Raw genomic sequence first — 12,740 nt, 5'->3', positions numbered from 1 at the left:
TGCTGACAGATTGACATGGAAGGCAGTTGTTTACTTCATCTGTTACTAGTTTGTCCATGCCGGTGAACCAAACTTTACTTCGCAGAAGGGCTTTTGTTTTTGATAATCCCTGATGACCAACGTGGGCAAGTTTAACTACTGTACGGTGGTTTATTCTTGGTAATACAATTCGTTTGTCCTTCAGTATTAGATTCTGTTCTGAATTCAAGGCTAAGGAATCTTTTATTTTGTGGAAGTGTTTTAATAACTTTTTTTCGTCTGATTCTGGAGCTTCTTCCAAATGTCGCCATTTGTTTGTGCTAATGATTAATATCAATTGTTTTAATGCTGGGTCAGCTAGTGTGGCGGTTTTTATATCATTAATGTCTAAAGCGTTTGGTGTTGCGTACGACGTGAGAAAATTAACGTGTTTTTCGATGTATTTTGTATCTGTGCCAATAGACGTTGGATTTCGGCTTAGGTAGTCACATATGTTATCTGCAGAACTGACGTAATCTGTTTTAAAGTTGTACCTCTGTAGTCGCAGCATCATTCGTTCAATTCGCGGGGGCGGTGTTGATTTGGGATTGTTCAGTATATTTACTAATGCTTTGTTGTCGCTAAAAAGTGTGAAGTGCTTTCCGTAGAGGTACAAACTGTTTTTTTCACATGCATAAGTCGCTGCTAAACATTCCCGTTCTATCTGGGAGTAATTCATTTCCGGTTGCGTAAGTGATCTTAAAGAGTAAGATATCACATCTATGTCATTTTTCTTACAATTTTTTTGAAGTAGGATCGCTGAAATTCCCACTTGGCTTGCATCGCAGAACAAGAGTGTTTCTTTGTTTTCGTCAAAGTATGACAGACACAACTTTTCGGATAATGTTGTTGTCAAAGTTACAAACGCTTCTTGGCATTCTGTATTCCACTCAAATTTTACATCTTTTCGCGTTAAACGTCGGAGAGGATAAGTAATGGTACTGTAGTTCGGAATGAATCTTTTTAAATAATTAATCATCCCCAAAAAGCTTCTTAATGATTTGACGTCTGTAGGTCGGTTGACGTTTAAAAGACCGTTAATTTTTGTCGGACTTGGTCTCATCCCCTCTGCTGAAAACACATAGCCGAAATACTCAAGGTTATGTTGGTCAAACAAGCATTTGTGTAGGTTTAATGTTATTCCCTTATCCGATAGTGTCTTAAACACTTGTGTCAAGATTCTGTCATGTTCTTCTGTCGTTTTTGCGTAAACTAGTATGTCATCGGCAATATTGTCTGCACCGTTTATGTCTAAAAGTATTGATTGGATCGTATGTTGTAGTTCCTCTGAAGCACTATTTGCACCAATTATTAATCGTTTGTACTGCATAATTTTGTCTTGTGTGCGGAACGCTGTTATATATCTGCAAGACTCGTCTAGTTCTAACTGGTGGAATGCTGCGTTAAGGTCTAGTTTAGTAAAGTGTTTGCTATCCTTAAGTTTTACAAGTAGGTCGTCAACAGTAGGCGTGGGATAACGTGTTCTTACTATCGCTCTGTTTGCGCATCTCATGTCGAGACATATGCGAATACTGTTATTGCCCTTGGGTACGACAACAATTGGGTTGACCCACGGCGTCCGTTGTCCCTTAACTTCCTCTATAATATCTTGTTGCTGTAATTTTTCTATCTCTGCTTTCACTTTCTGTCTTAGTGCAAATGGGATGCGTCGTTCCGCCTGTGTGACCGGTGTCACTTCTCGTCGATATGTAGTTTGACCTTATAATCCGTAAATTTGCCGATCTTGTTGCTAAAAAGCTTCTCTTTGTAAACTTCAATCAACGCACGTAATCTAGTAGGTGGTTGAACTTTTTGGGCATGTTTTGTTTTGCTCTCCCTCGTGCTGTTTTTTGTTTCAACGTTAATCTTATATGCTGCATTGTTTGTGTTTCTAGATTTATCTGGCTTCTTTTGAGGAATCAAGTCATCCTTCGGCATAATTATTAATTTTAATTTGAGGGCAGTTTTGCCGTTTAAAAGATTTTTGTGGTCAGTGTTAATTACATAAAAATCTTTTGTTGTAAGGCGGTGCTTATTTTCGATAGCGAGGTTAATTTTTCCGAGGACTTTTAATTTGGGTTCGTTCGAGCCGTATGTGATCACCTTGGTGGCTGTCTTTTGTAAGCGAAGTTTCCCGCCACAATTTTCGTTCACTTTGTGAAATGTTTTTGTGTTCAAAATATTCAAAGCAGAACCGGTATCTATTAAGAATCGTGTGGGTGTGACCCCTTCTACCTTCACTTTTGTATAAAATCTTTCTATAGAATTTACTGACGCATAATCTTTGATCTCACTATTCTTAACGCAAACCGAAACTTTTGACTCATAGTGTGTATTTGAATTAGAACGGACATTAGCAATACATTTATTGTTGTTGATGTTAGCATTCCCCGCGGTGGATAACATAAATCGATGTAAACTGTTCACATTTTCAGCACCAGAGTCAGCGGAATCAGAAGTAGCCGTATTGTTGTTTACTAAGCGCCTTCCTCGAGATATCGGACCCCTAGCACTACTTTTGCAGCAACGGGCAAAATGACCGATCTTGTGGCATTTATTACATTCTTTCCCTTCGGCCGGACATGCCTGAGAATGTGGGTAGTCGTTCCCACATCTATAACATGTTTTATAGTTATCTTTTTGGCTACTGCTATTCCCTCTGCTCGACAAGTTCTTACCTCTGAGTGTTTCCAGTTTCTTTGTAAGTCGGTAAATTTCTTCCTGTGGATTCATTGAACGCTCTACATCATCGGCTTGTTGATCTGCATCCTCCAAATGTTTTCCATAAATCAATAAGTCTGCTAAACTAATTGTTGTATTCTTAAATGCGTGTTTACGAATTTTGCTGTTATGAGTAGATAACACAATTTGTTGTTTAAGCTCTTTGTCCAAATTTGTTCCAAAGTCACATTTATTCGCCTGCTATTTCAACCGTATGTAAAACTGATGAATGTTTTCGTCGGGTTGTTGATTTAGTTTTCTAAATGAATACATTTCATAATCGATGTTTTTCTTAGGTGCAAAAATATCCATCAAATATTCTAATGGCGTTTGCAAACGTTTCATCTGTACCTGGTACTAAAAGATTGTCGTATATGTCATACGCCTCTTCACCAATGTAATTAAGCAATAAGGCTAATTTCTGCTTGTCTTCTTCAACGTTCAGAGCGACGCACAAGTTTAAAAAACGTTTCTTATATTTTTCCCATCGAGTTGAGATTGTAGTAAAATCATCCGTATCAAACTTTGGAAAAGTTGGAAGGTTTAAAGTTGAAATAGCCATAGTTTGTAACACACACGAATTACACCAAGATTAATTTCTTCTGATAATGAAGTAAATTTCTGCTGTTGTTTAGGATCTTTCGTTAAAAATATAATTTCTCGTCGCCAATGTTAAAAACTGAGGACACGTGTGTTCAACATAATCTATTCTCAAAAATAATAATATTTACAGTTCTTCTTTCGTACTTGTTTTCGACATGTTCTCCATCGTATAGCGTGTACTCCATTAAAGTGTGTATTCGCTATAACAGATAAGACGCCTATATCGATATGGAACAGGTAAACACCTATATATAGTAAGCCCTCAGCCTAGTGTTAACAACAGAGTATATCCTATGTTTTTCTGTTAAGCGAACTTGCTATAAAGGGTATTACGCCTATACAAATGGACGACACAGTTTACCTGTACATGCAGAGCGCTCAGCCAACTGTCACGATAAGATATGAATTTTCACAGCAAGTTATTCTGCAAAATAAAAGATATTGGCGGACTGTTTTTGCTATGATGGGTAACAACAGGTTGTGCACTTTGTGTTTTTTTCAGCTCAATTTGCGATAAAGTTACTTTTTGACTTTTTTACTTAACTCGATTTACAACTCCGTACACGTACAAAGCATCTTGTTAACCTTTCAACGCCGGGCCACACACAGATAAATTTGGTGTCTTCCGTCTTGTCTAATTATATTTAAAAAAAAATGTTTTATAGTGTCTTTTAACACTTGTTGAAGAGAACCAGTCATAAGTTGGTTAAAACTCAATCATAGTTAAGCTGTTTGGTGTGTCAAATTCACAATAAGTTCCGCATAGTAAGTTTTAGATTTTTCTCTGTTTAGGGTGGAGGATTTCTTCTAATCTCGCTTCATTTTTCAGAAATGTTTTATGCAACAGCATATTCCATGATTCCAGTGACTGCATTGCTTAATAAAAATACTGTATAAGGATATCCATGAGAGAACGAATCGTGTATACACTCGCCTAACTGCAGTGCGTTTGAGGCAGTTCCATGAATAAGAACAATTTGCGATAACTTCTATTTATCATTAGCAAGAGAAATATATTGAGAGTGGTTGGCTAATAGAAGTAAAATATACGTCATATTTCTTGTTTAAGCTGAATTTCTACTTAACAGCAATACGGAACGGAATGGAACAAGAAAAATACAGTGAAACGGCCTTACTCTTAAAACCGAAAATTCATTAAGCGTCCCCTCATTACCACCTATCCTGTGCTAAAAATAGATGTTTTCGGATATTTTAGTAATGGGATATGAAAGCCTGATAATACTTGAAAACATTGCAAAGTTATAGAGCTCTGGGAAACAACTTACTTTTCGACAGAACTTGTACCATAAGGAAGAAATGTTTCATTCACCTTCGCAACTTATTTACATCCAGCCGCCATAAAAAAAACTAAAATTACACGGTGACCGTTGTGTGACGTAAGGAGTATGCACAATATGCAGAACGGAATAATGATAGCGGGACTTCTATTGAATGCCGAAAAAAAAAGATTTTGAAAACATTTAATTTGATCAAATGTTTCAAAAGTATAATACTGAAAGAAAATGGCCGAGAACACGAACGCAATAGCTGATTTTCAGTTTAAACTCAGAAGATGTTTTACGAAACCCACTTTAGGCTCAGATTCTAGCTGGGGAAGTGTAAATAAATCAGACGACGATGCGGAAAGTCCAAGTCGCAAAGATCAGCCACTTAACACGTGGTACAAATGTGACAACCATGATGATATGCCAAGTGAGGAGAAATGTTTTTATGTTATGAGGTTGTTTTCTTCACTTACGGTCATTCTTCTGTTCTCGTCGCCTATTTGAAAGTAACCCTCTCTATTTTTTTTAGATGATGCGTGCAAGTGCATAATTGAAAATGCGGACTTCTTCAGCATTGTTATCTTGTGTGGTGAATAGGATTCGTAGTGAATATCCTGCACCAGATGGTATTTAGTTGGGCTAAAAAATGTAGAAGGAGACCCAGACGCTATTAACGAGGCCAATTTGATTTGGGCTTTCAGAGATGATATATCAGATTCAAAATATTTATACCTTTCCTTATACCTTATATCTTCCATACGATTATATTTAATGGAGTTCGTAATAGTTTCTTATCGACGAAGTCGTTCTTTCAGCGACAAAAGCAAACGTCGTCGCTGTTTCAATATGTTCAATAATGCTTCATGTGCACGGTTAATCCACTGCACATTTTTGGCCTCTTCCGTCGTCTATCTATCATGTGCATATTGGGTATAGAACCTCCCGGGAATGTGTGATTATGACACACATGATGAATTACAGCTACGCTTCAGTATAAGTGATTCACAGTGGCACAAACCAAATTACTCAAATCCTGTTTATAGATTCCTTTTGCAATATGCCCTGGGTCGTATTGGTGTTTAATGCTTTTGTATTTGTCATCACTTCTCCTCATCAGCGCACGAATTTGATTGTGAAGTTTGTTGACACGATTGCTATCTTAGCATTGAAGTTGTCATGTAGGTTATCAAGACAACGAATAAACCCCTCTTTCTCCTATTGCTGCATGAAGCGTATTTATCGTGGACGCAGACGTTGAAAATTTTTCAAATCTTTCACATCTAGCACGTTGAAATCCAATATTTTTTTGTAATAGTGTCTATGGTTGTCCAACAATTGCCAGCTGTAGATGCAGAACAAAATAGTGCTTGTTGATGACAACAGTTTCTGGGAAAACATATTCCCCTGGATGGAAAGCACAAAAATGAACTTCATACATTGTAATTTGCGCAGAAGGGCGTAAGCAATAATATAAAAATGGCCACCTCGATAAATGCTAAATTGAGCACGTACGGGAATCGTTTAACCCTATTCGTTCCGGGGTTTTTCGAACATATTACGCAACTTTAGCAAAGAAGACGGCTGGTCTAGGGACGGTAATTTTACGTCACATATTACGTCATGTTCGCCGCGGTTGGCTTGAGATAATGTTTATGTTTAGCGGAAAGTGGAGGGAAAGGAGGGAGGAGGACCAAATATAAAAATGTTAGCCATTTCAGATGTAAACATTAAAATTTCGAAGTTTAGAATTGTGCGAGAGGCCTTGACACTTGCACATGATAGAAATCAAATCAATGATGTAAAATTACTTCTGCTTTACGATATAAACAGTTCTAATAACCCTGACTTCCCATACTGGCAATTTGATCGTTTGATCTTGACAAACTTTCGGATGATGAATGCAATGCACACTTTCATTTTCTGAAAAGTAATATACACACATTGGTTGACGTTTTTCAACTACCAGAAATAATAAGATGTTCAAACAGACAAACATTTAACCCCGTTGAAGCATTATGTATTCTTCTTGGACGTTTCTCATACCTTTGTCGTTCTGGAGACCTAATTCCACTTTTTGGAAGGTCAGTTAGTGAACTCAGCAATGTGAATTAAGTTATGCTTTCACATATGTACAACACTCATAGACATAAACTTGTTGACATGAATCAGCAATGGCTAGCTCCTGCCAAGTTAGAGGAGTACGCTTATGCAATACACAATAAAGGTGGCCCACTACCTAACTGTTGAAGATTTATTGACAGGACTGTTTGGCCATGTGGAAGACCTGGTTAAAATCAAAGAGTGCTTTGGAATGAACACAAAACGTATACATTCCCTTAAATTCAGTCTGTTGTAGCACCTAATGAATTGATTGCACAGCTGCATGGATCTTTTGAAGAGAAACGACACGACAGTCGGATAATGTTGCAATCATGATTGCATATTTTGAGGATGCGAGGCTCACACAGCTTCAAAGAGAATTTAACACTGCAATGAGTGAGGTTTGCATTTCCGTAGAATGGGTGGCAATATCGTGAACTATTATTAATTCATAGACTTTAGAAAAAATTTAAAGTCCGTTTAAGTCCAGTTGGAAAAATATACATCATATGCTCGCACAATTTTGTATGTATGAATCAACTACAAAAAGATGTTTTAATGTTGACAGGCCTTCATTGCAAAATTAATTCCAGTAATTGATTTTTTTAATAGTGAGAAGATTTAACGAGAGTCATGTTAATATGAATAATACTTTATTTGCTCGATTAAGAATGCAGTGTACTTATTAACTTGTTTTTCAGAGGGCTATTATTTGAGTGCGAGTGCTAAATCGAGGAACACGGTATTATTCATATCACATGATACTAATAACAGAAAAATAAATCCAATTGATATACTTGTATTGTTTTCCCATGACCAGCAAACAGGAATATAAACACGCCTAAAAATAACATAATATCAAAATATAGTACACATATTTACAAGTTTTAATGGCTCAAATGTTAATCCTTTGCGATTTTTGAAGCAAAACCATCATCGATCGCTGTTGCATCAGAAATACCTGCAACATTTGTTGTTTTTGTTGTTGTTGTTGTTGTTGTTGTTGTTGCAATTGTTCAAAAAATATTCTCTGGGTTTATGATTCTTTCTTCTGCGCTTCAACTTGCATAAATTTAAGTTCGTGATCGTTGACAGCCTTTTCTCTTAGGTAGGCAAGAGTTTCACTTCCAGTTGATAGCCTCCAATTCAGTCTTCAATTCTTCTATTTTACAAAGTATTTCTTCTAACAAAGACTCTGTTGGAGTAAGATCATCAACCTCTATGCCTGATGGTTTTAATTCTGCCGAGGTTAAATTGTTTATTAAAGTGTTCTTTGACTGACCGTTGATTCACATAACACTTTGGTTCTTCAATAAGGTTTAAACTATCCGCTGTTCTGTTCCAAGCATTACCCCTTTCGTTAGTACCAGACTTAGAAGAAAAAGGCTATACCAACCAAGCAGCTCATCTTGTCCCCCCCCCCCTCAATAACTTTTCATAGGCTTGTTTAAATTGAATCAAAGTTAGAGCGATTTTTTTCATTCTGTTTAAAATTTTTGAAAGCTACATAAAAGTTATTTAACTTATTTTTCGGTTTTTACATAGATCGCATATAAAATTGCCAAAAATTACCCGAAAATCCGTTTTTATCGACTCTCAGGTAAAATCCGACAAAATCGGGAAATCGGATTAATCACGTGTCCAAACCATGGGAAATGGTTCTTCATAATGAAACAAAGTTGTGTTGTAAGTTTCAAGTTCTATGGATTATCTTAACAACAGTTACTATGTTTTTCCCATTATAAGGGTTTCATAGAGATTTTGAGGAGTAGTTTCGAGTAATAGCCAATATCAAGGCCTCTGAAAGGCATGGGACCTAAATATTTGGCATGCAGGTGTCTCATAGATAAATATTGAAACTTAGCAAATATCATAGCCATGCAGCATAGCGTTAAGGAGTTATTAAAAGAACCCGTCAGGGGGGTGGAATCGGCTCCCTTTCCCAGACCGAATAGGGTTAAGTTTTGGAAACGGTATGGAAGCCATCTCGGCGGCAGCTGTAACATGACCATTTTTTTAGCAAAACAATATTAACGTTACCAAGAATAGTAACGAAACAATATTTGTATTTGGAGCATGTTTATGTATGGAGTTGTGGCCCTATGAGATACCCTTAAGAGCATCTATCTTTGGCTGTGAACACCAACTTAATTCACATCCACTCAAACAAGTGAAATGATAGTTAACTTGCGTCCCCATGCATTTTTTTTTATTATTAGACGCTATAGGTCTGCCGCATTTCGAACAAACATTTCATCAGTTTCTCCCATTTGTTCTCGTAGACGAGGTATAGTCGGTCATCAAGACTTAGGCAGAGTTAGTTTAAACGGTTCTTCTTAATCACATGTAGGTCCGTAATCTGAATCGCGTTGATCCGATCGTTGATGAGAACGTGTTAACCAGTCGCCCGTATAACTGGTATTAAAGGAGTCTTCAGCACGCCTAAAATAAAGTTTGTTGAAACTCAACAAGAATAACACGAATCTTGCTTAAATATCATAATATAGTTACTTACTCCGCCACCAGGTCTTTCTTTGGTTGCGAAAACGAGGAGTTTTTCACGGTGTCACATGGACGATGTCGTCTATCAAACATAGGACAAATATTGAACGAGTTGGAAATCATAGGTATAATTCAGATCACTTTTCAAAAAATAATATACCTTCAGTATGAAGAGATGATCTGTTAGGTTCGTATAGTTCATCACCGTTAATGGATCTATCAGCCGTGTTTTCCTCGGCATCGATTTTCTCGACATCGTCATTAACATTTTCGGAAACTCCGTAAGATACGTTAATTACCGTTATTTTGCTCAACTTGTATGCCTTTACTCCTCACAAAACTCTAGAGGAAAATATTTTTCTTCTAAAAAAGCTAGACCATAGAGTAAAAACTTTCCAATATAAAACTACAGTTATGTTACCTTTCTTACATACTTGTACTGATCTGTCTACGCAAGATGTAATCTCAGTTTGCGCACCGGAACTTCTTGTGTTGTTGATTTCGTCCTCACCTACCGCAACTTCGATGTCTTCAACAACACAACCGCTAACAGCGTCTTCCACCATCTTTTATAAAAGTATAATATGGGAATAGAGTATTGTTTTCATTACCATCCATGGGATGAAGGTTATATTTTTTAGATAAATAATATTCAGTGGCATATTAAATAATAAAACACACACCCTTCTTAGTTCAGTTTAGATAAAAGGGAACTTCTTCCAGAAACTTCAGCTGTCCTTCTTTTTAGGGAAATAAATGGAACAGATGCAGGAAGCAACTTACGAAGCAACTTGCGTTCTTTCTTTTTACATGCAATGGCTGACAGATCTTTAAATGAGCATACGAATTATATAACTTAAAGAGTAAGGGTGGGGAACGAAGTTGAAATGTGAGCACGTACCTGCAGTATGTTTATACATCAAGCTCATGTCTATGCTTTTATCAAAACATTAAAAATAATCTTCGCACACAACCACATCACCTGATTCTTTATAACCAAGCAGCCTGTTTTTTTCACAATTTCTTCTTGTGTTGCTTTAGCGTAGTTGCACTTGCTTGCTAGCCTGCGCTGCATACTTATTACGTCACTGGCCGTTTTCAGTATGAATTTATGTTTTCTGTAATGGTGGCGTGAAGACTAAATAATTGGTCATGTAGGCATATTTGTTTTTCTTCAGCAGATAACCTTTAAAGAGCTCGAAAAATATGTCTCATATTGCGCTGAGCACAGTGTGAAAATTAGTACATATTTTTATAATGTGTTCAGACCATAACTTCCTTGTATTTGTCGTAATACTCTCCTAAAAGAACGTATTTTGGAAAATGTTTGGGGGGTATTGTTTTGCGCACAGTAGACTCCCGTTAACTCAAATTCCTAATGGGAAAAATGTCCGACATAGCAAATGACCTAGTTAAGCAGACCTCTCAGTACGCCAGACTTTTTGAAATCATATGACTTAAGCAGATAAAGAAAATTGAAGAGGAATTAAGGAAACAGCGAGATTCTCTGTTTGTACAAATGACTAAAAGTATTCATTCAAAACATTTTTAGTTCGCAACTTTCTCATAAAAATCATTTTTAATTTGCTCCATACTCGGGTTCTTAAAAGTCGACTAAAGGTAATCATTCATTTTACTGTAAAATGCATCATCATTTTACATCTATATTATAATGCCTGTATACGTCTGTCCGTCCGTCCGTCCGTCTGACTGTCACGCAAAATGGTAGCTTAGCTGCGACGGGCGAACCCGTGAATTTTTCCACGGGCTAACAACCGACTGATAGCCTTGTGGTAGAGCGTTCGCTTTCAGTGCGGGAGGTCTTGGGTTCAAACCCCGCCCGAGTCATGCCAGAGACTATAAAAGTGTGAATCTATCCTTTCTGCTTAGCGCTCAGCATGAGAATAGGATTGATATCTTAGGCGGTTGTCTAGTTGAGCGATTGCTGTGCTTCCACGACTTTCGTAGCTCAAATGGGAGCTTTAAATGCGCTAGGACCCCCTTCGCAGGACCCTCGTTGATAGCAGTACCAATAGGAACTGAAGAGGCTATCCTGGGTAAATAATAGTAATAATAATAATAATAATAATAATAATAATAATAATAATAATAATAATAATAATAATAATAATAATAATAATAATAATAATAATAATAATAATAATAATAATAATAATAATAATAATAATAATAATAATAATAATAATAATAATAATAATAATAATAATAATAATAATAATAATAATAATAATAATAATAATAATAATAATAATAATAATAATAATAATAATAATAATAATAATAATTATAGCGATAAGGTGGAATAATTCGGACCCATTAGTAAAAGGGTGAAATAAGAAAAAGACAAAGTAATTGAGCAAAATGCATCGTTTTTTTGAATTCTTGACATTTCTAACTTTATTTTATGTCATTTGTGTCAGCTGAAAAATGATCCGTGATGAAAATATTTTCGTTTGGTCCGATATGTTCCACCATTTGATATACGCGTGCAACCGCTCTACGGAAGGATTTACACCATTGTTATTGGATATTTTTGTTCATTTATCCTTTTGCAATTTTAACTCAAAGACGATTTTTTTTGGTGGTAGGTATATTATTTTAAATTTTTAAGGTAGCCTGAAAAACCCAGCAAACTTCTTGAAGGGTCGTTTGAGAACAACTTGCACTAGAAAACGAAAAATGGTTATTAGTATGCTGCAACATAAATCCTGAAATTCCGATCTTCTGTAGAAATTTGAACGTTGGGAGGATGTGAGATGAAATATTTAAGTTATGTACTAACTTTTCACTTAAGTTCTATCAATTGGGGATTAAAATTTGCCCAAAATTTGGAATAAAAAAGTTACATTAGTCCGACATGTTCCACCATTTGATATCCATTGTTTATATACGCCATGTTGTCATTTAAGCGTCTTGTCGGAATGATTGTTTTAGTATGGCGTGCCAACAATTTATGAATTTGTAACTTTGACCCCGCAAAAATTGTAGCAATCATTTACTATGTTGTTCCCGAAGAGAAGATGTGCATGAGATATTACTTTATTTAGTGTATTTGTTTTTGCCGTTTGTTATTGTTAATTTTTATTAGCTATCACATTTTCTGCTTATTGTGATTTTCTAAGAGTAGCTTCTAGTTTGTTTTGACTGAAGAATATATAAATGTCAACTATCATTTTAGATTAGTAGGGGCTAGCAAGGGCTAGCATATTGCTAGCTAGCTAGCTAGTTATTGTTGTATACATTTGAAAGAAAGTAAGATAGCTATGCATGGTTGATTTGTCGGTAGCATGCAAATTGTTGCACTATAAATGTCTTAAATAATGTGTAGCATATACCATCTTAATTATGTGATTATATAATATTAAAAAAACAGAGGCAAGAATCTAGCAACTTGCTCACCACATATTTTTATGGTTTTTATTATAAGCAATCCTCTAAAAGAACTTAAAAAAATGCAGGTGAACAAGGTAGATAAATTTTTTGTCTTAA

The sequence above is a fragment of the Hydractinia symbiolongicarpus genome, chromosome 1, assembly GCF_029227915.1.
Source record: "Hydractinia symbiolongicarpus strain clone_291-10 chromosome 1, HSymV2.1, whole genome shotgun sequence".
In the NCBI taxonomy this organism is placed as follows: domain Eukaryota; kingdom Metazoa; phylum Cnidaria; class Hydrozoa; order Anthoathecata; family Hydractiniidae; genus Hydractinia; species Hydractinia symbiolongicarpus.
The sequence above is the reverse complement of the archived record's forward strand: the minus strand, read 5'-3'. Positions refer to the sequence as shown.